General features: G+C 52.3%; 1 protein-coding gene across 4 annotated transcripts in view; it reads left to right on the top strand.

Annotated features, from left to right (window-relative positions):
- Nucleotides 1-264: 264 nt before the first annotated feature.
- The window catches only part of PIK3R5 (phosphoinositide-3-kinase regulatory subunit 5), a 63,836-nt gene continuing 38,977 nt past the window's right edge, over nucleotides 265-25,123 (top strand). For 3 of the 4 annotated variants that reach the window (XM_087867607.1, XM_087867606.1, XM_045797270.2), the window contains exon 1: nucleotides 265-396. The gene's annotated coding sequence lies outside the window, so the exon portion shown is untranslated. The remainder of the gene's footprint in view (nucleotides 397-25,123) is intronic. The other variant, XM_045797268.2, reaches the window with a different exon arrangement.

Below are 25,123 nucleotides of genomic sequence, written 5' to 3'. Positions count from 1 at the left end.
ACTCCCGGGGGGTGAGTGGCGCTCGGGACCCCTCCGGCCGCGGCCACCCACCCGTGGGGGCCCGTCCCTTCCAGGGCAGACGCACTCCACGCTGGGGCCGCAGCTCCCGTGCGGCGCGGGGTCTGCGGGACTCGGAGAAATGCGTGGGCCGGCCGGCCTCTCGCCCGCGCGCCCCGACCGCCAGGTGGCGCTAGAGACCGGCTGGGCCACCCGCCCCGCCCCGCCCCGCCCCGCCCCGCCGCGGCGTGGCCCCGCCCCCGGCCCGCCGTCCGAGCACAGCCCGGGCAGATGCTGGGACTCGCCGCGCGGCTCCAGCCCGGCGCGGTGGTCCGGACCGCACGCGAACCGCGGGGAGTCACCGCTGGAGAGGGGCTCGGCGCCCGGCGGGAACTGCAGGTGCGTGGCCGGGCGGGCGGCGAGGGCGAGGGCGTGCGCGGGGGTGTGGGGAGCAGCGTGGGGACCGTCGGGGAGCCGTGGGCTCTGAGAGCGGCGTTGGCCGCGGGCGGGCTGGGCAGCCCCGCTGTGTCCCGGCCCCAGGGGGCACGGGCGTCCGCGCATCTGCCCTCCCGGTACTCCCGGAGGCAGAAGGGGCGTCCGGGGGGCCACTGCCTAACCCTGGGGTGGTGCGCGTCCTCCCGCCTCCCTCGCAGGCCGGCCCGGGTGGGGGTCAGGAGCCCGCGCCCCTCCGCCTGGGGACCGTGGCGGTGAGCGTGGGCGTCGCCGCCAGGACCCCGGCGTCGCGGAGGTGCCTAGGCGCCGGCCGCTCTTCTAGAGCACTGCTCGTCGGCGCGGCGGCAGGAGCCGTGTTTACACCCAGGTGTCCCTGCGTGACTTCGCGGGTGCGTGTGTGCAGGTGTGTGCGCGTGCGCGCTGGCCCATTCCAGGCCCGGGGTAAATAAGCGAGAGGTTCAGGTCAGTAGGAGGAAGGCGATGGTTCAGGGGGAAAAGGAACGCGAGATGAAAGCAGCAGGATGTGGTATCAAGTGAGTTAACAAGCCTCTGCGCAGAGACGAGGGGTGGGTTTAGGCGAAATGAGGGCTAAAAGTAGGCCAGGTCGGCCCGGAAGGCCCCTTCTGGATCGCCCTTCCCTTCCTCCCTCCCGTGGTCGCTGCGTCTTCTCGTCCACACTCTTCCTCCTGGCCTGGCCCACCTGGTAAGGCGCTGGTTCCTAGAGCTCGTTAAAGCACACAGTCCCCAGGGCCGACTTTGGGGGGGTATGGGGGGGAGGTCTGGTATCTGTATTTTTCTAAAATTTGAATAAGCTCCTTCAGTGATGCCCTGGAGCCCTTGCTTGGGAGCCCCATGTGATGTGGAAAGGAGACTTGAGCTGCCTCCGGGGTCTTGCTGCGTGACCTTGAGCATCTTCTGCTCCTCCCCCAGCCCGTTGCCCTCTCTGTAAAATGGGCTGTAATAGTGGCCTCACGGGGCTGCGGGGAAATTCCATGAGAAAAGTGTGACGAGACTAGCTGCACATGGGAGCGGCTTCCTGGGTGTTTGCAGAACAGGGGCATGGAGATCAGGGGCTTCCCTGCCTCCTCCCCGTGCCCGCTGGGGCGTGCGTCCAGTAAGACAAAGAAGGTTTCTAATGGTCAAGCTCTCTCTTCCGGGATACCCTCTCTTTTCAGGATACCCTTCCCTGCTTTTTGAACCATAAGCAGCCAGAACTGTAAGGACAGGCAGGCTTGGGGTCTTTGTATATGGGGCCTCATTGGGGTTTTAAGCACCCCCCCCCACACACACCTCCAGCTTAAGGGGGAGATGATTATCTTCTCTCCCCAACTTGTAATAGAAGCAGACCACCTCCGCCCCCCTTGCTCGTTCCCATGCTGCTCTGTTTGCTGCTTTCCGGGATAATCCGTGGAAGCTAAGTGGAGGTACTAGGTGGAAAGTGTGTCTGGGGTTACTGGAGGAGTACTGATGATGAGGTTCTCCACACTGATCAGGGGGCCGCCTGGCTGAGAAGCGGCAAAGGAAGACAGCCAGAAGCCGCCAGTAGCCTCTTGGGCAGCCCAGAGGCCCCAGCTTGGATTCCCCTACGCACTCCGGCCTTGCTGACTCTGCCTTCCTTCCAAGGGTCTCACCCTGGTGGGCCGACCTGGCCAGCCCTGCGGGATCCCTGTGAACCCAAAGCCTTGTCTGGCTCAGCTGTGGGTGGGCTGAAGGCCTGGATCAGCGTCCTAAGGAAGGAAGCTTCTAGAGGGGCCAGAGAGTGATGAGCGGTCATTCAGTTTGATTTTTAAGCCTCTGGCGTAGATGTGTGTGGGAGGGGAACAAAGGAAGGGTTACATCTGACTTGTGCGCCAAGGGAAGATGAAATGTTCCTAGAGCAAACGTGTATGACGTATTAGGATAGTCTGTGGATTTGAAGACATACATATTTTCACATTTTAACGACTCAGACTTCAAGATGCATCTTACCGTTATAATAGACAGCAATATTTCTTTCTTGGTAGCGCACAAAATAATGGCTTTGGGGGCATGAGTGGTGGCCCACCACGGGTCCTTTCTGTTTGCTTCCAGGCTCGCGGCGGAGTTCTGGATAACTGGGGGTTTCCTTCCGGATAAGGGAGATAGAGCTGTAGCAAGGTGTCCCCAGTAGGAGGGTGGGGGCTGAGGGATAGGACGCAGGGGGTGACTGGTGACACAGAGCGGGCGCTGGGTCCTTCTTGGGTCTGGTGGGTCTACCAGTTGGGGTACTAGGCTCCAGCCTTACCCCAGCTCCCTGCTCAGCCTTGCTCTTGTTGCCGTGATCACGTAAGGCAACAAATCGGAGCAAGAATTTCGACTGTGAACCCTTCAGAGCTGCCACCACCCTCTGGAGACGGCTCATACCCCTTGGCATGGCTAGCCAGGCCTCCCGCCAGCCAGCTCAGGGCTACCCTGTTGCTGTATCTCCAGAAGCTCGGGCAAACCCCAGTGCCTTTGCACCTGCTATTCCTTCTCCACACATTGCCATTCCCTTCCTCTACTGCCCAGTGGACTGTGACTCCATCCCCCCCTTTCAAACTTCATCATGTTTGAAGTCTTTTCCAACCACCCCTCCCCACTCCCTGGCCCTGATCATTCCCCCTGTCCTCACCACACCTTGTGTGTCCTCCTGCCTGAGTGCTGACCCGTCTGGCCTACAGGGTCTGACCAGCAACCTGTTGGCTTGCTCACCTGAGCCACCTGATGGTATGTGTGGCTGTTAAGCTGTCACCATGAACGCCCCCCCCCCCAATGTCAGAGGCAAGAAATCCATGCATGCCAACAATGGGAGTTGCCCCTGTGCAGGAGGGTGGGGTCAGGAGGGAGGGGTGTGCTTTTCATTTTCGTGTCCTCTGGAGTCTTCTAGCTGCTGTTATTGACCTAGGCAAATGAGGCTGTGTGGTTTCCTTGTTGGGGGCAGGGGCTGGGGTGTGAGGGCTGAAGGTGGCGTCTCGGCTTCTGCCTCCCATGGAGTTGGTTGGCCTTATTTCTGCCCATCTCCTCCACTGCTAGGCACGCGACCTTGGGTCCGTAGGTGTGCATCCCCAAGGGTGTCCGTTGTCACCGGCATGGAGGTGTGTAACAGGTGCTCTCTGCAGTCCCTTCCTGAGCTCCCACCTTCCCCTAACTGGCTCAGCACTTCTCCACGGAACACCTTCCTTGTACCGGGCAGGTGCTGGGCTCCCTCCCTCCCTCCTGAGCAACACAGACAGTGTTCCTGTCCTCCCAAGATTCGAGATTCGTCAGGCGGGCAAGACGCTAGACTCACATCCCATTTCATCACAATGGTGAGGATTAATGGGGCCTGTGATTTTACACAAAGGGAGCTCCCTATAGCTTGGGGGGGGTGAAGGAAAGGCTTCCTTAGCGAAGTCTTATTCACGGTGAGACTTGAGAGATCCAGGAAAGAAAGAAACAAGAATGCCGATCACAATAATCTCTACCATGACGCCCTGAGCTCGCCCAGTGTGTGGCGTGGACCAGCGGCTCAGCGCCTTGGAGGCCATTCGTTCTATTAGTGGTGCTTCCCTTTTCCGCGGCACTTATCATCAGCACAGAGCGTGTTTCGCTGCTGCCCTGGGCCCCTGGCAGGAGGCCCTCGCCTCGGTGCCTTCACAGCGGCCCCCAGCAGCAAAGGGAGCCCCCATGGCACGCTGTCTGCTGGGCCTTTATTCTGTGCGTCTCCGGAGCGGCTGCCCTTACGGGGTTAACAAACCCTGGTTTTCTATCATCCGGTCACCCCCCACATCCTTCTTCTCCATCCAGAGCGGTCCTCCCCGGACCACAAAGTCCATGCAGGCGCTGAGGTCTGCGGGGCTTGGGGTCTGAGCGTCTGTGCTTGAATGGCCACGTGGTTTGGACTCTTGACACGAGTCACATCGTCACAGAGCCATTTCCACGCAGCTGGGCTGAGGAGGCCCACCTCCTCGGTGTGTTTTTCTGGGTTAGATCACATCTACACCTACCGCTCTTGCAGGAGACTTTTGAACGCTCTCTAGATAATGGGCTTCCTTGATAATGGAGATGATAGGTTATCTACCCCTCTTCCTCCCGCACAGCCAGAAAAAGGCACACGTGTGCGTACACACACAGACATGATTTCCCTCCCTCTCTCTTTCAAACTTTTGCATAAGAGGTCAGGGTCAGGATGCCTGGGTGGCGCAGTCGGTTAAGGGTCTGCTTTCTGCTCAGGTCCTGATTCCAGGGTCCTGGGATCGAGTCCTGCGTTGGGCTCCCTGCTCAGCGAGGAGCCTGCTTCTCCCTCTGCCTGCCATTCTCCCTGCTTGTGTCTGCTCTCTCTCTCTGACAAATAAATAAATGAAATCTTAAAAAAGAAAAAGGGTGCGTGGGAGGGGTGGGTGCAGGGGGTGAGCTCCCTAACCACTCATGGAGCCCCCGCCCACCATGCTTAACACTTTCTGGATTTCTCATCAAGTCTTGAATTCAGGCCATTTTCAAGATGATGAGAGAGCGTTACTTCTGCTCGCGGCGTCCTTACAAGAAGCCCTCTGCTCCGTCCCAGCACTGCTGTTTCTTAGCCCCAGCCGCTCCCAGCTCCCCAAGCGCCAGGGACCGGCCTGAGCCCAGGGCTTTGTTTCTCTGGTATGTGGGCCTGGTCAAGTACCACGTGTGATGAAGGTTTTCTTCAGTTCCTCATGACTAAGGATTTCTACAAGCATGAATGGAAGTGAAGTCTGTCAAATAGGTGTTGTCAGCATCTACCAGGAGATTCTTGCATCCTTTATCCTTGCCGTAGATTTGCGTGACACATGACATCATTAGCTTCCTTGGGTTGAGCCCGTCCTGCGTTTCTAGAACAAACCCCGTTTGGTCAAGGCATTTTTTATTCTTTAAATGCAGTGCCAGGTTTGACTTGCTCGGAACCTCTTTTGGATTTTTGCATCCTTACTCATAAGTGAGGTGGGCCTGCATGTTCCTGTTCTGTCCTGCGGTCGCCAGGTGGGGAGGAGCTCTGGCTCGGCCAAGTGACTTTGGAGGAGTTTCATCTTTTCCTGCACCCGGAGCCGGCGGCCTGAGCGGGGGCGGGGTGAGTGATCTGTTCCTGGAAAGTCGGCATAAAGGCTCTGGTCTTTAGTTCGTCCGCCCGCACGTCCTGGCCTCCGGGGGCCTTCTTCCCCTCCTCTTCTCCCTTCCTGAGCCTTCCAGGCACATGCACCTGCCGCCTCAGTGCCCCCCAGCCGGGGCCTGATGTCACCTTTGATACTTAGCCTCCGACAGGCAGCCATGAATTCCCATGAGTCCTTGCGTCCCGTGCCCTTCAGCGACGGGCTGGCCCAGTTCTGCTCCAGGTGCTGCGTCTGGTGGGGATGCTGATAAACCAGTTCAAACGCAGACGCAGGTAGCCAAGACCGTGATGACGTCATGCAGAAGGAGCAAAGAAGCAGAGAGGTTTTCCTCTAAGAAGAGGGCACCAGGGACAAGTCGTATCTATCTCCAGATGTTCGAAGGGCAGTGTCCTCGGGAAAAGGCGAAGGCTGCCTGCTCCGTGAGGATCCTTCTCCAGGAAGGAAAAGAACAGGACCTAAATAGGCCGCAGCTTGCTACAAGGAAGATCGCGGACAAATTCGGAGCGGATCAACAGTGGACTGCGTGGCCTTGTGGTAATGAGTTCCCCGTCAGGGGAAGCATTCAGGGGAAATACATGTCCTGTGTAGACATGATTGCCGTGAGAATGGAGGCCAAGATTGCTCCATCCCCAGGTCTCTAGTTCTCCAAATCGTAGCGGCCGCATCTGACTGGTTGTATACAATTCGGTTGTTCTGAGAACGGAATTTGAATTTAAGAAGTTCAGTGGCCATGAATAAACAAATCCCAAAGCTGGCCGGTTCCCCCACAGATACCACAGCCTGTTCCTCCCGAGCGGGGGTGCTTTGGTGGTCAGAAAAGTGTCGCCATCCAGGGCAGCGGACCCCGGGACCCTCGCTCACATCCTCTGCTGGAACATGGGCTTTTGGGGGGGGCTCTCTTGTTCTTGGCACCTTTCAACACCTGGTGAGGGACACGTGTCGAGCCCCACTTTGAGGATCCCCTTCCCGGACGGCTGTCCCACACCCGCTGTCAGGGCCCACCTTGCCCAACCTCCTGGTGATGGTACTAGGGATTGATGGCCTCTCGTCCGGGGGGTTTTGGAGCCAGTGTTTCATAGAACTTCGTGTTTTGCATTCACTTCTGTACTGACATCTTGGGAGTTTCGTTCTGAGAAGCCTCAAAGTCAGAGTTTTCCTTGTCCTGTTATTGCGCTTAAGGGAACCCAGGGGACTGCAGCGTGACGTTCAGACCCCAGGGTGGGGGTGGGCCTGGCCTCTGTCCCCGGGTCACCAGCTCATCCCTCCCCACCCCTTCCCTCCTGGATCACATGGGCTCCGTGACTCTCACAGCCTGTGGGTTGTGCCAGTCTGCTCTCCGAGTGTGGACTTGGAGGAGCTGCTCCTTCCCTCGTGGTGCCCGTCTTCATGGCAGGGCTCCGGGCCGCTGCCAAGGTCAGACCCCAGTGGCGCCCGGCCTCCCTCCACCCCGGCTTCTGTGTTGGACAGCTCCCTCCAAGGTCACAGTGGCTCCGTCATGGTGAATTCCAGTGGCCTCCTCCTCCCTGGCATGTCTCTGGAGTTTCCCAGGCCTCTGATGCCCACAGCTCCCCTGGAACTTTCTCTCATCCCGCCCGCACCTCCTCCTCCCGCCATCCCTGGGCACATCTCTGTCCCTCCCCCACACCTGCGCGGCCCTCTCCAAGTCCGTGCCTGCTGTTTCCACTTACTGCAGCTCCAACCCCTGTCGGGAGCCCAGCTCCTCACCCACAAAGCGGGCTTCCTCTGTAGACTTCCCCATTCTGGTCTCTGGTGACAACAGCATCCTAGACGTGAAAGCTTGGAGTCACCTCTGGGTCCTCCCTCCATCTTCCTGTTCTCCTCTCCCCGGCCAGTGTGGGGGCGCCGCCTCCCCCGGGGTCCTGGCTTCTCTCACTTCCCCACCCCGTGCTCTGCCACATGCCATTCAGCTTTTGTCACCGTGTGCCCGCCTGTGGGCCTTCCTTGCTTCGGCAGAAGACTCTTCCTACGAAAACCCTTTGTCACCATTCTGGGAAGCTTCTGGAAGCTTCTGGTGACGCCCTGCCTCAGGAGCAGGAAAAGCCCAGAGTCCTTAGCTTCCCATGTAGGTGTCCATGCCGAGTCCTGCTCTTGGAGTCTTTTCCACCCTCCTCCAGCCAGGCTGCCTGCCTCAGTTTCTCCAAGACCTAACGTGTGCTCTTGCCTCTGCCCTCCCCCTCCCGAGGAAGAGACGCCCCCCCCCCCGCCAACCATCGTGTTCACCCCCTTCTCCCCACTGCCAGTGGGGCCAGGGTTTGGCGGTGCTCTGTCCGTGTTGGCCCGTGGAGCCACCACACAGAGGAAGCCCGGGGCCCCAGCCTTGGATGGCAGGTGATTAACCCCCCCCCCCCCCCCGCCGTCTGAGATCTTGTGGGATTCAGTCATACCCCAACTCGGGCACTGCACCCTCCAGGCACCTCAGTGGATTCTGTGGGCATCCAAAGGAGCCAAACCCTGTGTCTTTGCCTTCCTGGACAGGACAAGGCAGATGTCGCCTACTGGGTCCCTCCAGGTGCTAGGGGCCCCTGGCAAACTCCACATGCTGAGAGCCCACTCCTTGGGGACCCTCGTCCCACCCTCCAGGTGAGTCAGGTTTAAGACGAGCAGTTCTGCAAGTCTGATGGTGGGGAAGCCTGGGGGAGCCAGCCCCAAACAAGTCACCCCCAGACCAGTGGCCCCTTCTATACAGGAACCAGGGGAAGTAAGGTGTCTGTTTGCAACATGATGTTTACAAGGCAGAGGGCCTTCCTGTCCTGCCTACCCGGCAGGCTGTGGGGCAATCGGGAGCTGTGTGTTCACAGGAGAGCGGAGCAAAGAGATGCTTGGAGCATCCCTAGGGGGGCCCGGCCATGCTGACCCTGGAAGAGACCAAGGGAAGTATAGAACTCAAGTTTTCAAATTGGGAGAAAGTAAAGTCCTACCAATAACTATTGTTAGTTTGCATGTTGTCCTTTACAGCTTAGAAAGCATTGTTCCCGAATGGGGCTCTGCTAGTCGAGAGGGAACCCTTTAGAGCAATGGGAGACTCCCTTCTGTCCCTCCCAAGCAACGTGATGGGTCAGGGTAAGCAAGGGTGAGGTTTGGGTTCCCCCCGCCCTTTGAATGGAAGTAATGCTTTGGAGAGGAAAGAGGGCTTTCCAGGGAGGAGAGAGCGGTGGGAAAGACTCCCCAGGAGAGAGAACGCTCCCATCCCGATTCATGCAACATGGGCTGTCACACTGTTCTCTGCGCCCCCTGAGAAACGGGCTGAGGGGGCTGAGACTGGCCTCCCTGCCTCCTCCAACATTTGTGGCAGTGGCCCTGGGCTTCCCCCAGCAGCCTGGGACACCCACAGAAGAGCACAAGCTTGTGTCCTGGATCCCCTACTGTCCTTGCGACTGACAGCAGCGTCTGCAGGGGTCTGGTAAAGCGCCTTGGGCTCTGGTGGCCCCGGGGGACAGGAATACTCTAGCGTTCTCTCTGGAGCAAGTGGGCGATCCAAAGATGGGGCTCACTGTTGCCGCCTGACCGGTCAGGCCCCGAGGTGGTTTTCTGCGGTGAATTCTTCCTCTGAACCCACGAGCTGCCCAGCCGCAGGGCTGGGGTGCACAGGACGCCTGTGAGCTCACGTCGGCCTGCGGGTCATGGTGTGATAGTATTGGTTTGGGTATAAGGTGCTCTAAGATGCAAAGGAACAACAAAAAGCAAGGGCGTGACTTTGAAAGAAATTGGTCATAAAGCCCCGACTTAGAGGACTAGCCTGGGGTGGCATCCAGAAAACACGTTTCTGAGCTAGTGATGCTGAGGGGCTCAGGACCGGGGCGTGCGAGCTGTGTGGGCTTGGGAGAGGAGGCCATTCTAGAAGGTGCCCGAGTCAGCTGGACAAACAGGGTGCTGGGGACTTGCGGGAGTTGGCAGAAGCGAGCCCTCGGGACCGTGTGGCATGTGTTGGAGGCCGTGGATACAGAAGGATACAGAAGTCCCACTCTCCGTTCTCCTGTTCTCCTGCCCCTGGCCCAAGGCAGCGAGCGTGCTGTCACCATCCAGCATTTTCCCGAGGTGGACGGAGAATGCTCCTTCTTGGACCAAGGCTCCGTTCTGCTGGCTCCCCATCAAGGCTCCTGTAACGGGGACTGTTGAAGGGATTGGGTTGGTACAGTCCCACCTCGGCCCCTCTGAGTTCAGTTCCCCCCTCCTCCTCCCCGGTCAGTGTGTTTGAAGGTCAGGGATTACTTCTCACTGCCTGTTACTCCTGCAGCCTGCCCAGTGGATGGAGGTGGGAACAAGATTATCATTTTGTTGTTGTTAAATAAAGACTTAATGCTTGAGAGCAATTTTAGGTTTGCAAGAAAATTGGAAGGAAGGTGCAGAGATTTCCCGTACACCCCCTGCCCCCCAACACATGCATAGCCTCCTTTGTTCTCAGCATCACCCACCAGGATGGCACGTTTGTAACCAAGGATGAACGTATGTTGACACGTGGTCATCACCCCAAATGCAGAGCTTACGTCAGGGCTCGCTGCTGGTATTGTGTATTCTGTGAGTTTTGGAAAACGTATAATGAGCGATATCCACCATTGGAATATTATACAGAGCATTTTGAACACCCTAGAAGTCCTCTGTGCCCTGCCTATTTATTTCTTCCTCTTCCAGCACCCCGGGCAATCACCCATCTTTATTGTCTTCGTAGCTTTGCCTTGGGGACGTAATTGTTCACGAAACCATCTGGTCTTATTTTAGGAGGGCAAGTTTTGTTAATTTCCAGACTGTATTCGCGTGGTCCCTTCTACCCAACCAGTAGGAGATTATCTCGAATTCATTCCAACTGTACCCTCTCAACTTGAATTGCTTCAGTACTAGCTGGCCAAGCCAGTGCGCGCCAAAGAGCGCCCGACCTTTACATAAGTCAGTCCCTGCTGCTGCTCCCCGGGAGGGGGATACACAGAGGTGGGCTTGCCGGAGAGAAGACACATGCTGCTTTTCTGGGAGCATGACTTCAGCTTCTATGATATGTCTCCTTACAGGGGAATTTGGGGGCACGCTCTGTGGTCTCTAAGGTCAGAGCATAAAACCTATTCCACAAGTTTGGGGAAAATCCTACAGGCTGTATCTAAATGACATAGTAACAGCCCAAACAAAAATCTAATTTTGCTTCTTTGCTCAGTATTGACTGAACTATTTAGTTAGTTGTGTTGATGTGCCTGTTGTATCAGAGAGACACAGCGTGGTCGTGGCATAAACAAGAGAAGCTTATTTCTCTCTCATGTAACAGGCTGAGCATAAGTCATCCAGGCTTTATATGACAACTTCGTAGGTGGGGAACCTGTGCTCCTTCTATCTTGTTGACCCGCCTGCCCGTACATGTGGCTTTCATCTCATGGTGCATAATGGCTGCCTAACAATGGCCATCATATCTGCGTTCCAGCTAGCCAGAGGAGGAAGGAGAAGGAAGGAGGCATTCCTCTTCCTTTCAAAGGCATGACATAGAAATTGCACTCATCAATATATTCCTGTATTCCAATGGCCAGAATGTAGCCACATGGCCACTGTAAGCTAAAATTTCTAAACGTTATATTATTGTAGAGGAAAGGAGAACGGATGTAGGAGGACAATTAGGAGTCTCCTCCACGTTTGGACTCCACTAGTTTGAGGTCTTTCTGAATCCTCACTGTCATATAAAGTTCCTTTATCCCTTCTGTTGTGTGTCCAGTGTGCCTTCTGAGCCCTAAGGAAAACCCTTAAAAAATGGCATTCTGTATCAAATCTATCCAAATGTTCATCTACAGATGAAGGGTAGACACAACGTGGCATATACGTGCAATGGAATATTATTTAGCCTCCAAAAGGAGTAAAATTCTGACATGTTCCAATATAGATGAACCTTGAGGACTTGATGTGACGCGAAATGAGCCAGTCGCAGAAGGACGAACACGGTATGGTTCCCCATATATGAGGAACCCAGAGTCGTCAAACTCGTAGGGACAGAAAGAAGACCAGTGATTACCAGGGGCCGGGGACTAGGAAGAGGGGGTTGGGGAGTTAGCATTGCATGGGTGTAGAGTGTCAGTTGGGGAAGATGAGGAAGTTCTGGAGACGGATGGCGTGGTGCTTACCCGACAACGTGAACGTCCTTAATGCCACGGAGCCGTGTCTTGAAAAAGGGCGTGCTTTAAAGGGCCCAGAGCTCAGTGCACACGAAGGCTGTCCACACCCTTTTAGATGTGGTTATAGAGCCAGTGGTGCATCCCTCTCTCTGTGCCCTTCTCCAGCTTGTGCTTCTCCATGTTCTCACAAGGCGCTAGCAGGGCTCGCTCAAATCCAGAGATGCTATTTTCATGCATTTTCTTGTCTTACGCTCTGTGAAGCCATTCCAGCCCCTGGTGATCCCCGGGTCCCTGCCTGCGTGTTCCCAGACTGCCTTTAATGGGCATGCGGAGAGCTCTGCGGGGGGGCTCCGGCTCAGAGACTGTAGCTCCCAAGATTCTATGCTTTTGATGTTCTCTAAAACCGGGACAGCCTTTTCTAGTGTCTGTCTCTGTCTTTGTCTCGCTCTCCATATTTCTCTTGTACATCTTTTCATTTTCTCTAGTTCTTCAAAGATGATCGGTAGCAGTCCCCTTTCACAAACTCTGGTTTCCTTATGACTCGGAGATGTATGTATCCTCATCTGCGATTCTCGGCTTCTCTTAAGCAGCAAACTCTCTATTTGACTTCAGAGCCGTCTGTGGCGGCTGTCTCTCCCCTGTCTCCTCTCACCCCCTTGTTGGTGTGATCTTCAGAATCCTAAGGCTCCGCCTGGTGTGTCAGGCGCTGATCGAAGGTTTGGCATTGGCCACACAAGGCCCTTGAAAAAACCTGTAACACGTAGCCTGCTGTCCAAGGCCATTCCCATCTGACACCCCAGCCCATGTGGCAAAATTTCCCAGTGTGCCCCGTACCATACTTGATCTTCCAGTGGAGCTGATCAACTGCCCTTCCCTAAAGAAATCATGCTTCCTCATGCCCATTGCCTCTGCCCATCTTCCCACCACTGAGCCTGAATCCCACCTCCGTCCATCTTCCCGCCGCTGAGCCTGAATCCCACCTCCGTCCATCTTCCCCAGCTGTGCCTGAATCCCACCTCCGTCCATCTTCCCACCGCTGTGCCTGAATCCCACCTCTGTCCATCTTCCCACCTCTGAGCCTGAATCCCACCTCTGTCCATCTTCCCACCACTGAGCCTGAATCCCACCTCTGTCCATCTTCCCACCACTGTGCCTGAATCCTACCTCCGTCCATCTTCCTACCGCTGTGCCTGAATCCTACCTCCGTCCATCTTCCTACTGCTAAGCCTGAATCCCACCTCTGTCCATCTTCCCACCACTGAGCCTGAATCCCACCTCTGTCCATCTTCCCACCATGTGCCTGAATCCCTCCTCTATCCTTTTCCCACTGCTGTGCCTGATTCCCAACTCCTTCCATCTTCCCACCATTATGCCTGAATCCCACCTCTGTCCATCTTCCTACCATTGTACCTGATTCCCACCTCTGTCCATCTTCCCACCATTGTGCCTGAATCCCTCCTCTATCCTCTTCCCACTGCTGTGCCTGATTCCCTCCTCTGTCCATCTTCGCACCACTGAGCCTGAATCCCACCTCTGTCCCTCTTCCCACCGCTGAGCCTGAATCCCAGGGCAGTTGTTCCTTCCTGAAGAGTTACCTTGGGAATTACCCTATCAGAGAGGCATTGCTAATTGACCTTCTCCCTCCTCCAGGGTCTTATAGCACCTGCCCCATACTGACCTCCACTGGATGCCTCACTCATTGGATACAGTCCAGTGTGAATGGTGCTGCTCTGAACTTTGTGGTGCGTGTCCTTCGAGTAAAAGTCTGGGAGTGGAATCACTGTGCCATGGGCCATGCACAGGTCCCACTTGAGTGGGCACTGCTAACTGGTTTTCCATTTGATAAGCAGCTGTCCTGGTTTGTACCCCACCCCCCACCTGCAGCCGTGAGGGTTCAAGGTGCTTCACATCCTCACAAACAGGGTTTTCTACGTTTTTCATTTTGGCCATTCCGGTGGGTGTGTGGTGGTGGTGTGTCGTGGTTTGAATTTACATTTCCCTTATGACTAATGAAATTGAGCACCTTTTCGTGTTTCTTGGCCATTTGGAGGGCCTCTTTCGTGAAAGATGGATTCAAGTCTTTTGCCTGTTTTTCTAGTGATTTCTGTCTGTTTCGTACTTTTCGGTGGTGGTGGTCCTGTCACTATGCATGGTGACCTCTCAGGAACCCATCTGCCCATCTGCCCACAAGCTCCTTGAGATTTCTGGACCCCCCCAGTGCCTACTAAGACCCTCCCGGAGTAGACCCTGCATATGGGCTTGCTGTTGGTTGAATAAACCCTCTTTGATCCATACTTTCCAGTAGGCTGACCATTCTCCTTGAGAAGGAGTGTTGGAGGAAGTAGACACTGGAGCCATTCTGCTTTCTCCCGAGCACCTGTAACTATTGCCCCACCCGCCCGGAGTGGCTAGCCTTATCCCCAGGCTTGCTAGCCTTATCCCCAGGCCTGGCTTCTGAGAAGAACTCTGCAGGCCCTTTTTGGTGTCTTTGGTGCTTTTCTCCAGCTTTCCTTTCCTGACATGTTCAGACCTCCCTTCTGTCTTTGACGTACATCCCAGGAATCACGCTTCCAAGACATCAGATAATCAGGGAAACAACAGTTTATCAGTTGGCTTGATTTTAACCGAAGGAAACTTTCCAGCTGCGGTCCAGGTGAAGCAGGCCCCCGTCCCGAGGCCTGGCTGCGAATCAGTTTGACGATTCATACGAGAAAAGCAGCATCCATATCTCAGTCAAGCGAGGTGTGCGTGATCCCATGTCCGTCTCTCTTCTTTTGTCATCCTTGAACTCTCTTTACTGTTCCCTCGTTCATTCATTATCCATTTGTTCATCCAACAAATATGTGCCAGGCACTCTTCTAAGCCCTTGTGGAGCTTACATTCTAATGGGGCTGGAGGAAAGGATAGGCAGCAAGTTTGATAAACAATAAGTAACATGTACAGTGTGTCCGTTGGTGGTAAGAGGTGGGAAAAATAAAACAGGATGTGCCAGGGGTGGGGGTTGCCAGAAGTCCTCCTTGAGAACCTAACATAAAGACTGGAAGGACGCGAGGGAGGGAGCCTAGCAGACATCTGGGAGAAGAGCACTCCAGGCAGCAGGAAGAGCAAGTGCAAAGGTCCTGAGGCAGGAGTGCGCCTGGTGTGTTGGCTGTGGTCATTCAAGCCCCCGAGAGGTGGTAGCTTCCAGGCGGGCATCAGCAGAGCTCAGGATCTGAAACAAAGGGCGGTGTATTCGTCATGTTTGTGTCTACCACAGCATCGAGCAAAATATCTTGTGGTCATATTCGCTTGATAAGGGAAGTTTTTCTTTGAGTAAATGCATTTAGGTTGGACACCGTCTAAAGGCTTCCTCCTGTCATGGCAAGCTCCAGCTGGCTAGTCCGATCTCTTACTCGACTGCTCAGAGCGCCAAGTGCAAGGCTTCTAGCAAATGAGGCAGGAGCTGCTTCACCTTATGACCCAGCTTGGGAAGCTACACGCTGTCGCATCTGCTGTCATCAGTTGGTCGAAGCAATCACAAGCCCGCTCAGGCTCCACTTCTTGACGGGCGAGGGGACAAGGCTGCTTGGCAGAAGAGGCTATGGGATGGGAGATGATGGGGTGACCCCATCCTGGGAAAATGCAGCCTCGTCACGTACCTCCTGTTTCCCTGGGGAAGAATTCTCGTCTTGTGTTGTCACCAGGCTGTGGAGGGTTTTCAGATATTTGCTGGGCAGCCCGGCCAGCATCAACTCCCAGCAGAAGGTGCTGGGACCAGCGGCCTCCCTCCTCCCACAGCTGCCCAACCCCTGCCCCAGGGATGAGGACCCCCCCACCCCCAGGCGTGGGGATGGTGGGGAGTCGGGCACAGAGCTTGTGCCCTGCAAAGTAAGTACACTCCCGGGGCACAGCCGACGACCTTGTATCGCTATCTTTTTGCTCATGTGATAACGGATGATGGTGTCTTCAGATTGGAGAATGCCCTTGTTCTTAAGGGAAGTGTTAGATTGAACCGTATGAACTTGCTGATACTCGCTCCGGTTTGATACAGTTCGATCTGGTATGTAGCAGTGAGTTGTCATGATACCTGCAATAGCGGCTTACTTTCATTTTTTTAATAATATTTTTTTATTATGTTATGTTAGTTACCGTACAGTACATCCTTAGTTTTTGATGTAGTGTTCCGTGATTCATTATGTGAGGCTTACTTTCAAATGGTTGAGCAACAGGTGTGTGCGTGTGTGTGTGTGTGTGTGTGTGACAACTTAAGGATCCCTCTGCCCACTGGCATAGCAGCCAAATAGGAGTAAGGCCCAAGGCAGACTGAGGCAGGGCCCCTCTGCCTGCCTTCCACCCGTGACCCCCACCCACAGCCTGACCCTGACCCTGACCTGTGTCCGGCTGCAGGTGGGGCTCGTTGGGCCTGCAGGCCGAACTGTGCAGCCCATAGGACTTGCCCCCAGCCTGCATGGGTGAGGCGAGGTTGCTCAGTCTCTGTGCGTACAGACCCCCTCCCCTGCTGGAATGGCTGGCAGGGAAGGAGGCATCTATCTGCTCAGGGCCTGGGGCGTCCGCTGTGGATGAGGCACGGGAGTGGGCAGGGGAACCACTGAGTGGGCTCTGGTTAGGGATGAGGAGGGAAGAGGGCTGGGGCGGGGAAGGGGTGCAGAGAGGGGTTCTCCAGGGGCCGGGGGGGGGGTTTCCTGGAGGGGTGGGCAGGCAGGAGCAGGGTATGCTTCCTGGGGAGGGGAGAAGGGGGCTGACCCTCAGCTCAGCTCCAGGGTCCGTACTTCCCTCCTGGGCTTTTTTTTTTTTTTTTTTTCTTTTTTTTTTTTTGGCTGTTATTTATTTATTAGAGAGAGAGAGAGCGCCCACAAGTGTACAAGTGGGGGGAAGGGCAGAGGGAGAAGCAGACTCCCCGCTGAGCAAGGAGCCCAATGTGGGGCTCGATCCCAGGACCCTGAGATCATGACCTGAGCCGAAGGCAGACACTTCACCGACTGAGCCACCCAGGTGCCCCCGTCCCGGGCTTTTGAAAGAGGCAGGACCGTGTGTGTATGTGTGTGTGTGTATGGGGGGGAGAGTCACTTGCAAGGAGTCCCGGGGTGCCTCGCCCTCCTCTAGGGGTAACTTGGCCCCACGGGCTCGCCCAAAAGCCCCTGCACCACCAGCCTGGAAATTCTCGGAGAAATCGACAGGCCTGGGGAAGCCCACGCACGTGACCCCCAGCGGGGTCTTCCTGCAGAGAGGTCGCCCCAGCGCTCCCGGCCCCGCGCCCCTGTGCACCCTGGAGCTGCAGACCTCTCCGGCCGCCACATCCTGTGCCCCGGGGTGCGCGGGGTGCGCGGTGCTCTCGAAGCACAGGCCAGATGTGCAAATTCTGCGGCCGTGCCCGGGGCGAGTGCAGCACGGCTTGCTTTTCTTGGAAATCATTGGTGATTTGTTAGAAAAACAGGAAACACTGGGGCTGCTGCTGTGCATTTTGACTTTTCTGTTTTTGTTTTTGAACTTTTTTCATCTGTCCCAGGCCCAGAACGTGTTAAGGGTATTTCTGGCCAACTCTGGCCTTCAAGCCCCTCCTCACCATTCATCCCCGTCGCCCATTCTCTCTCTCTCTCTCTCTCTGTCCCTCTTGCCTTGTGCCCCCTTCTCCCCCCCTCCCACCCCCAGTCACTGCTGTGGTGAGCAGGCAGGGCTCCAGAACCATAGAAACAGGTGTTGTATTTCGGTGATGCCGTCACTCGGTGATGCAGGGGTATGTGCTTCTGTGGAGTCGGGCTTCCCTGCACCTGTCTCACCCCCACCCCCCGCCTGCAGTCCCCCCACCTTTATCACCGTGGTTAGACAGGAAGCAAAGTGGTCTCTGTGCACCGGGATCACTGCAGCTGGGGCTGCTGTCCCCTTGCCAGGGGACGGAGGGGGGTGACGTAGCTGGGAAGGGACATGCTTCATCTCTCCTGGGTCAGACTGGAGCTGCAGGGGCCCTCAGAAGGCGCTTTTTCTCTGGAGACACTGAGGCCAAAGCAGAGGGGACTCTGCACGGGCCCCAGACAGGGTGCCTTGACTAGAGAAAGAATGGGAAGGGGCTGAAGAGGTCTGGGTCCAAGCACAGGCTCTGCCCCAAACCATCCCCTCCCTGGCTGTGTCTCAGAACGGCAGGAGGTGTGTGTGGTGGGGGGTGGAGTGGGGTGGAGCTGTGGTCACTTTGTGCCCTGAGCCTGTAGTAAAAGGCCAGAAAGCCCCCCCTTTGGTGCTCACCACTTGGTGAGTTTCCCCTGGGTCTCATCTTGGGCGAGGTCTGAGCATGCCTGATGGTTGGTTTGGGGCTGTATTCAAGTATTTTTGCTGTCCATTCCCCTCCCCATAATGGGCCACTATGGAGAGGCCCATCTCCCATTTTATGGATGAAGAAACTGAGGTCCACAGAGGTTACACGCTTAACCCATTGTTTTCTGTTACCCAAGCAGGCCCCCAGGAGGCCGGAGGGCCAGTGGCTCTCTACCCAGGGAACTGCTATGCCCCCTTGGCCCCCCCTTGCCGGGCCCTGCCCTGGGTTTTCATTCAGTGTCTCTGTACCACACATTTAGCTGGGGCCTCCCCCTCTCCCAGGGGAACCGCGCTTAGGGGCTGCCCTTCTGAAGTCATACAAGAAGTCTGATATGAGAGATTAGAAACTCCCCACACCTCTCCAGGGTGTTATTTTAAGAAGGCATCAAACTGTCTGAGAGGGCTAGGATGGGTCAGACTAAGAATAAGATGGGAACCAGCAGGAGAAATGGAAACAGTATTTAGGGCGCTTCCCAGAAGAGAAGTGCATTTGAGGAGTTCCAGACTAGGGAAGGAGAGCGAGCAGGAAGGTGACCCGTCCTCACAGCAGGACTCCTGAATACGGTGACCAGCCAGAGGCAACGACAGGCCCTGCTCTCCTGGCCCACATGCCTTTTCCTCTGGGTCACGCAGCTTCCGGGGAGCAGCGGCTCTCACCCAGGGGGTCCAAGAACTTGCATGGGAAACGTGCGCCCTTTTTGTCGTCACCCACCTCTAACTGAAGCTCGGGGTTTCCTTCCATTATGAACGCAGACAGCAAGCCATAGTCACATTAGCAGCACCTGTGACCCGGTCCCCAGCAGAAATCCAGATGCGGTCCTATCACTTGGTTATGTTGCGAGCACCTCAAATGTCATTTATGCTTTTGACTACTTTCAAGTGATAATAGTGCTTAGACCCGCGGCTGGGTTTCGTTATTTAACGTGTTCATGAAAAGAACATAAATGACCATTTCACAAGGTTGATTATTACAAAAAATTGGGAACTGTGTTTCAGCGTCATTCATTTCCTTGCAGTCCTATGTATTTTGTTCTGTGCGTTGGAAACATTATTCTGAAGAGGGGTCTGCAGACTTCAGATCTAGGGCATAAAAAGGTTAGGAATTCCTGCTGCTAGAGCAACTAGGGAAAGAATTCTAGATGTTACCTGAGAGCTGAGGAGGGCTTTGATGTTGGGCAGACCTGACTGGCATCCTTCCTGCAGACCCTGAGAAAGTGGCTTCATTTCTCAGAGCCATAGTCTCCTCATGTGTCAGTGGAGGTAAAAGAAGGTCTACCTCGAAAGCTTGCTCTGTGCATAAGCCTACCTGGTCGGGTGCCTCCTTCCCATGATGGGAAGGAGTTGGTGGTAGTGGCAGTGGTTTATTTAAGCCCACGAGACTCAAGCAGGCGTCTTTGTTTTATTATTACAGAGGAGAGTCCAGGCTAGGCTCCTTTCTTACCATCCTTCATGCACACCTGGAGAATGTCTCTCATCTTATTCTTTTGCTCTGAGCTGGAGCAGGTGGCCTTCAGGTATCCAATATGAATGTTGATCCATAAACTGAAATATTAAGAACTAGCCATGATATGGCCATGTACTGGAATACTATTCAGTCGTGAAAAGGAATACATACTATAATACACATGGATGAATCTAGAAAACACACTAAGTAAAAAAAAAAAACAAAAAAAAAACTAGATGCCAAAAATGGTATGTTGTGATTCCGTTTATATGAAATGTCCAGAATAAGGAAATTCATAGACACGGAGAGTAGATTAGTGGTTGCCAGATGATGGGGGAGGGAGAAGTCACTGCTACTAGGTATGAGGTTTCTTTCTGGAGTGATGGAAATGTTCTGGATTTAGATTGTGGTGATGGATACACAACAGAGTGGATATGCTGAAAGCACTAAAGTGTGCACCTTAAAATGGTGAATATTCTGTTATGTAAATTATATCTGAATTTTAAAAAGTTAAAACCACTACCAATCCCATGGACATTAAAATAAAGGAATATTATAAAAAAACTCTGTATCCATAAATTTGATAACTTAGACAAAATGGACCAATTCCTGAAAGACACAGTCAAAGCTCACACAAGGATGAATCATTGGAATAGATCTATATCTACTAAAGAAATTTAATCAATAATTAATAACCTTCCAAAACAGAAAGCACCAGGCCCAGATCTGGTGAATTTTACCAAACATTTAAAGAACAAATGATATCAATTCTTTACAATATGTTCCAGATTGTCTATGTAGAAAATCTTAAAGAATTGACCAAAAACAAACCGACCAGCCTGGAACTAATAAGTGATGATGGGAAGGTTGCAAGATACAAGATTAATACAAAGAAGTCTGTCATTTTCCTATATACCAGCAATAAGCTATTGGAATTTGAAATAAAAACTATAACACCATTGACATTAGCACTAAAAAAAATAAATACTTAGGAATAAATCCAACAACATATGTACAGAATCTATATTAGGAAAACTACAAAACCCTAGTGAATGAAATCACAGAAGATCTAATAAATGGAAAGATATTCCATGTTCATGGATAGGCAGACTCAATATTGTTACTATGCCAGTTCTTCCGAACTTGAGCTGCAAATTCCATGCCATTCCAATCAAAATCCCAACAAATTACTTTGTCTGTGTCAACAAGCTGATTCTAAAGTTCATATGGAAAGGCAAAAGATGCCAAATAGCCAACACAATATTGAATAAAAAGAACGAAGTTGGAGAACTGACACTTCTGACTTCAAGATTTATTATAAAGCTATAATAATCAAAATAATGTGATACAGGTGAAAGAATAGACAAATAGATGAGTGGAATGGAATCAAGAGCCCAGAAATAGTCCAACACAAACACTGATCTTTAACAAAGAACGAAGGCGATTCAATGAAGAAAGGATAGTCTTTCTAACAAATGATGCCGGAACAATGGGGTATCCACAGCAAAAAGTAAATGGAGACATTAAGCTTTCACAAAATTAATTCAAAATGGATCATACACCTACATGTAAAATAGAAAAACCATAAAACACCTAGAAGATAATAGGAGAAAACCTGGATGACCTTGGGTTTGGCAATGAGTTTTTAGGTACAATACCAAAACTATGATCCATGAAAGAAAAATTTGATGAGTTGGACTCTGTTAACATGAAAACTTCTGCTCTGTTAAAGACACTGTAAAGGGAATGAAAAAACAAGCCACAGACTGAAAGAAATTATTTGCAAAACATTTTTTTTGGTAAAGAACTTATATCCAGATTATACAAAGAATAAACAACCCAATTTAAAAATAGGCAATAGTGTAGAGACCAGGAGAGGCAAGGGCTGGCGGGGGGCGGGGGTTGTTCCTAAGTGCTGACTGTATTCTGCTTCTTTTTTTTTTTTTTTTTTTTTAAAGGTTTTATTTATTTATTTGACAGAGATAGAAACAGCCAGTGAGAGAGGGAACACAAGCAGGGGGAGTGGGAGAGGAAGAAGCAGGCTCATAGCGGAAGAGCCTGATGTGGGGCTCGATCCCATAACGCCGGGATCACGCCCTGAGCCGAAGGCAGACGCTTAACCGCTGTGCCACCCAGGCGCCCCTGTATTCTGCTTCTTGATCTGGGTGCTGGTTCTGTGGCTGTGATCACTTTGTGAAAGCTCATTACACTACTCTTATGATCTGTGTACATTTTGTACATAACGTCATACTTGAATAAAAATTTCACTTTAAAAAATAAAAATAATAAATCGGCAGAAGATCTGAACTGCTCACCAAAGAAGATATACAGATGGCAAATAAACATATAAAAAGAGGCTCCGCATCATATGTCCCAAGGGAAATTGGAAGTTAAAATGAGATACCAGTACCTCACCTATGAGAATGGCGAAAATCCAAAACACTGACAACACCAAATGCTGGCGAGGATGTGGAAAAACAGGAACTCTGGTTCATTGCTGGTAGGAATGCAGAATGGTACAGCCACTTTGGAAGACAGTCTGGCGGTTTCTTAGAAAGTTAGGACGTTTTGCCATATGATCTAGCCGTTGGGCTTCTAGGTATTTGCCAAAAGGAGTTGAAAGCTTATTTCCACACAAAAACCTGCACCTTTATTCATAATTGCCACAAATTGGTATCCACCAAGATGTCTTTCAGTAGGTGAGTGGAGAAACAAATTATGGTATATCCATAGAACAAAATGCTATTTAGTAACAAAGCTATGAAGACACACAAAACCACAGAGGGGCCTTAAATGCATATCACTCAGTGCAAGAGGCCAGTCTGAAAAGTCTACATAACGTATCACGCCAAGCGTGTGACATTTTGGTAAAGGCAAAACTGTAGAGACAGTACAAAGATCAGTGGTTGCCAGGGGTTGAAAAGAGAGGAAGGGATGAATAGATTACAGCACAGGGGATTTTTAGAGCAGCAAAACAATTCTTTTTGATACTGGCACGGCAGGTACATGGCATTTTGTATTTGGTAACTGTCGATAACACTGTATAATTGTATAACACAAAGATGGACCCCTAAAAGGAACTGGGGACTTTGGTTAATACTATTGTATCAATGTCAGTTCATCCATTGTAACAAATACACCACAGTAATGGGAGGTATTAATAAAAGGGGAAACTGTGGGCGGGAGGGAGTTGGGGGGTCAGAAAAAGTATGTGGGAACTCTGTACTTTCTGTTCGTGTTTTTCTGTAAACCTACGACCGCTCTACAAATTGCAGTTGACGAAAAGAAAAAAAGCACCCATTTCTTGCCTCTTCTTACATCAATTGAAATCTAGCTCTGAGTTTCACTCGTCCTGCCAGGAGCTGTCCAGGAGCTCAGAGTTTTTCATTTTCCCCCCACAAACCTTCCCCGACGTGGTTACCTTCTTAGCACGGAGGCAGTGAGGGGAGGGAACGGTATACAGGAGACACATTAATAGCATGGTAAATCGTCCTGTACTCTGTGGCCTTAGGAACGGCTCCCGGAAAGCTTGCCTTCTGACCTGAATCTCTTCCTTCAGTCCCAGGAAAGGAAATACAGGAGGAAGGAGGATTCTCTGGGGCAACCTGTCCCCACCACGGGCAGCCAAAAATGACCTGCTCGACACCTCCGAGGACCGACTCACTGGGAGGTTACAGTAGGTGTGATTTCCCCCAAAGCCTGAGGAAGATCCCCTATTGCTCGTATGGTCACAGCATTGTGGCATCACGTCGGGGTGGGGCTTTTGGTTTGCAGGGCACATTTGCTCACTCACGTGTCCAGGGAGGATCTGTCGGGGGCCTTGCACCAGAGGCTGGACGTAGAACCAGTTGTATGGCGGATGGGCTGCCGTTGGACAGCTGAGAGCCCAGTAGAGGAAGCAGTTACAACATAGGCATAGGGGGACCAGGGGCAGGAGTGGGCACCCAGCCCAGCCTGCGAGTCAGGAAGGCTTCCCTGATGAAGTGACTTTATAAATGTAGACAGAAGAATGCATATTAGCCACAGCAGAAGCAGGGGAAGGTGGTGGAAATGTTTCAGGCAGAGGGAGTCCAGGCAGGGAGATGTCCATTATGGAGAGGGAAGGGGAGGGTGTGAAACTGGCTAGGGAGGAAGGGCCCAGACCTCTCAGGATTCTTACAATCCAGGTTGGGGGTTGAACCTTGTCCTAAGGCAATGAAAAGACCATTAGCTTTAAGGGACAGGGAAGGAGTGATAATCAGATGCACGTTTTGGGGGACAACTCTGTGTAGAACACCATGTCTGTGCTGTGATCCCATCTAGGCTCAAAGAAAATGCATGAGTGTAGGTATGTATGTGGGCATATTCATGCATGTAAAAAGGACTGGAAGTATAACAGATCGGACAGGTGGCAAATGTCCGTGTGTTTGAAAGAGGAAAGTGGGGTGCGCGTGGGGTGCAGATCAATGGTCAGGCTGAGAAGAACTTTAAAGATTTATTCTGTACCCGTAGGAATTGCTTGAGTCTTTAACAACATTTTTTATTGAGGTCTGGTTTATATGCAGTGAATACACACATTTTATTACAGAGTTTGATGAGTTCCAGAAAATAAGTATACCTGTTCAGCCTGTATTCTTGGCAAGAGATAGAATATTTCCATCATCCCAGAAAGTTCCCTCTGCCCATTCCTGGTCAGCTCTCCTGGTACCAGCCAGAGGTAACTGCCATTTTTATTTTCTTCACCGTAGATTAGTTCCGCCTATTCAAGGACTTCTCGTAAGAGCAGTCATGGAGTATCTTTCTGTGTCCAGCTTCCCACGCACACCATGTTTTTCTCTTCATCCATACTGTTACTTGCACGAGCAGTTTGCTTTCTTGTTTTGTTTTGTTCCTTGCATTGCTGAGTAAATGGGTAAACATGTGCCAAATATGTTCTCGCTTTCTCTGTTGATGGATCAGGCTGTTTTCCGTTTGACGCCACGATAAGTGAAGCTGCTATGAACATTTTTGCACAAGTCTTTTTGTCAATGTATGTCCTCACTTATTTTGGGTAAACAAGCAGAATTATTGGGTCAAAATGGTAGGTATTTATTAACTTTACAAAGCCGCCAAACAGATTTTCAAAGTCGCTGAACCATTTGATGCTTGTGCCATATCCTTGCCAATATGGTATCGTTAATCGTGTTAACGTTAGCTATTCTGGTATAGCATGATCTGGTTGTGGTTTTAAATCTCCGTTTCCCTGAGAACTAATGATGGTGAGCATATTTTCACGGGTGTATCGACCACTCGGCTATCTCTTGTGATGCGTCCATTCCTATGTGTTCAATTCCAAGTTGCAAGTCATTTGTCAGATACGTGTATCGGGAATATTTTCGCCCAGTCTATAGCCATTCTATAATCTGGTCATTTCAGAAGCGTTATATAAATTGAATCATACTGTAGATCATCTTTTCGGATTGGCTTTTCAATTCATCATAATCTTCTGCAGATTCATCCTGTTTGTGGTGTGTATCAATAATTATTTCCTTTTTATTGCCGCGTAGTATTCCACAGTATAGATGTACCGTAGTTTGTTGAACTCCTACCCCCACTAAAGGACATCTGGGTTATTTTCAGTTTGGGGCTATGATGAATAAAGCCTCTATAAACTTTCATGTACAGGTTTTGGGGTGAACATAACTTTTCATTTCTGTGAGATAAACGCCAAGGGGTGCAACTGCTGGGGCCTATGGCAG

Source organism: Ursus americanus, chromosome 14 (genome assembly GCF_024610735.1).
Source record: "Ursus americanus isolate L20-20 chromosome 14, mUrsAme1.1.p, whole genome shotgun sequence".
Taxonomy (NCBI): Eukaryota; Metazoa; Chordata; class Mammalia; order Carnivora; family Ursidae; genus Ursus; species Ursus americanus.
The sequence above is the reverse complement of the archived record's forward strand: the minus strand, read 5'-3'. Positions and strand labels throughout refer to the sequence as shown.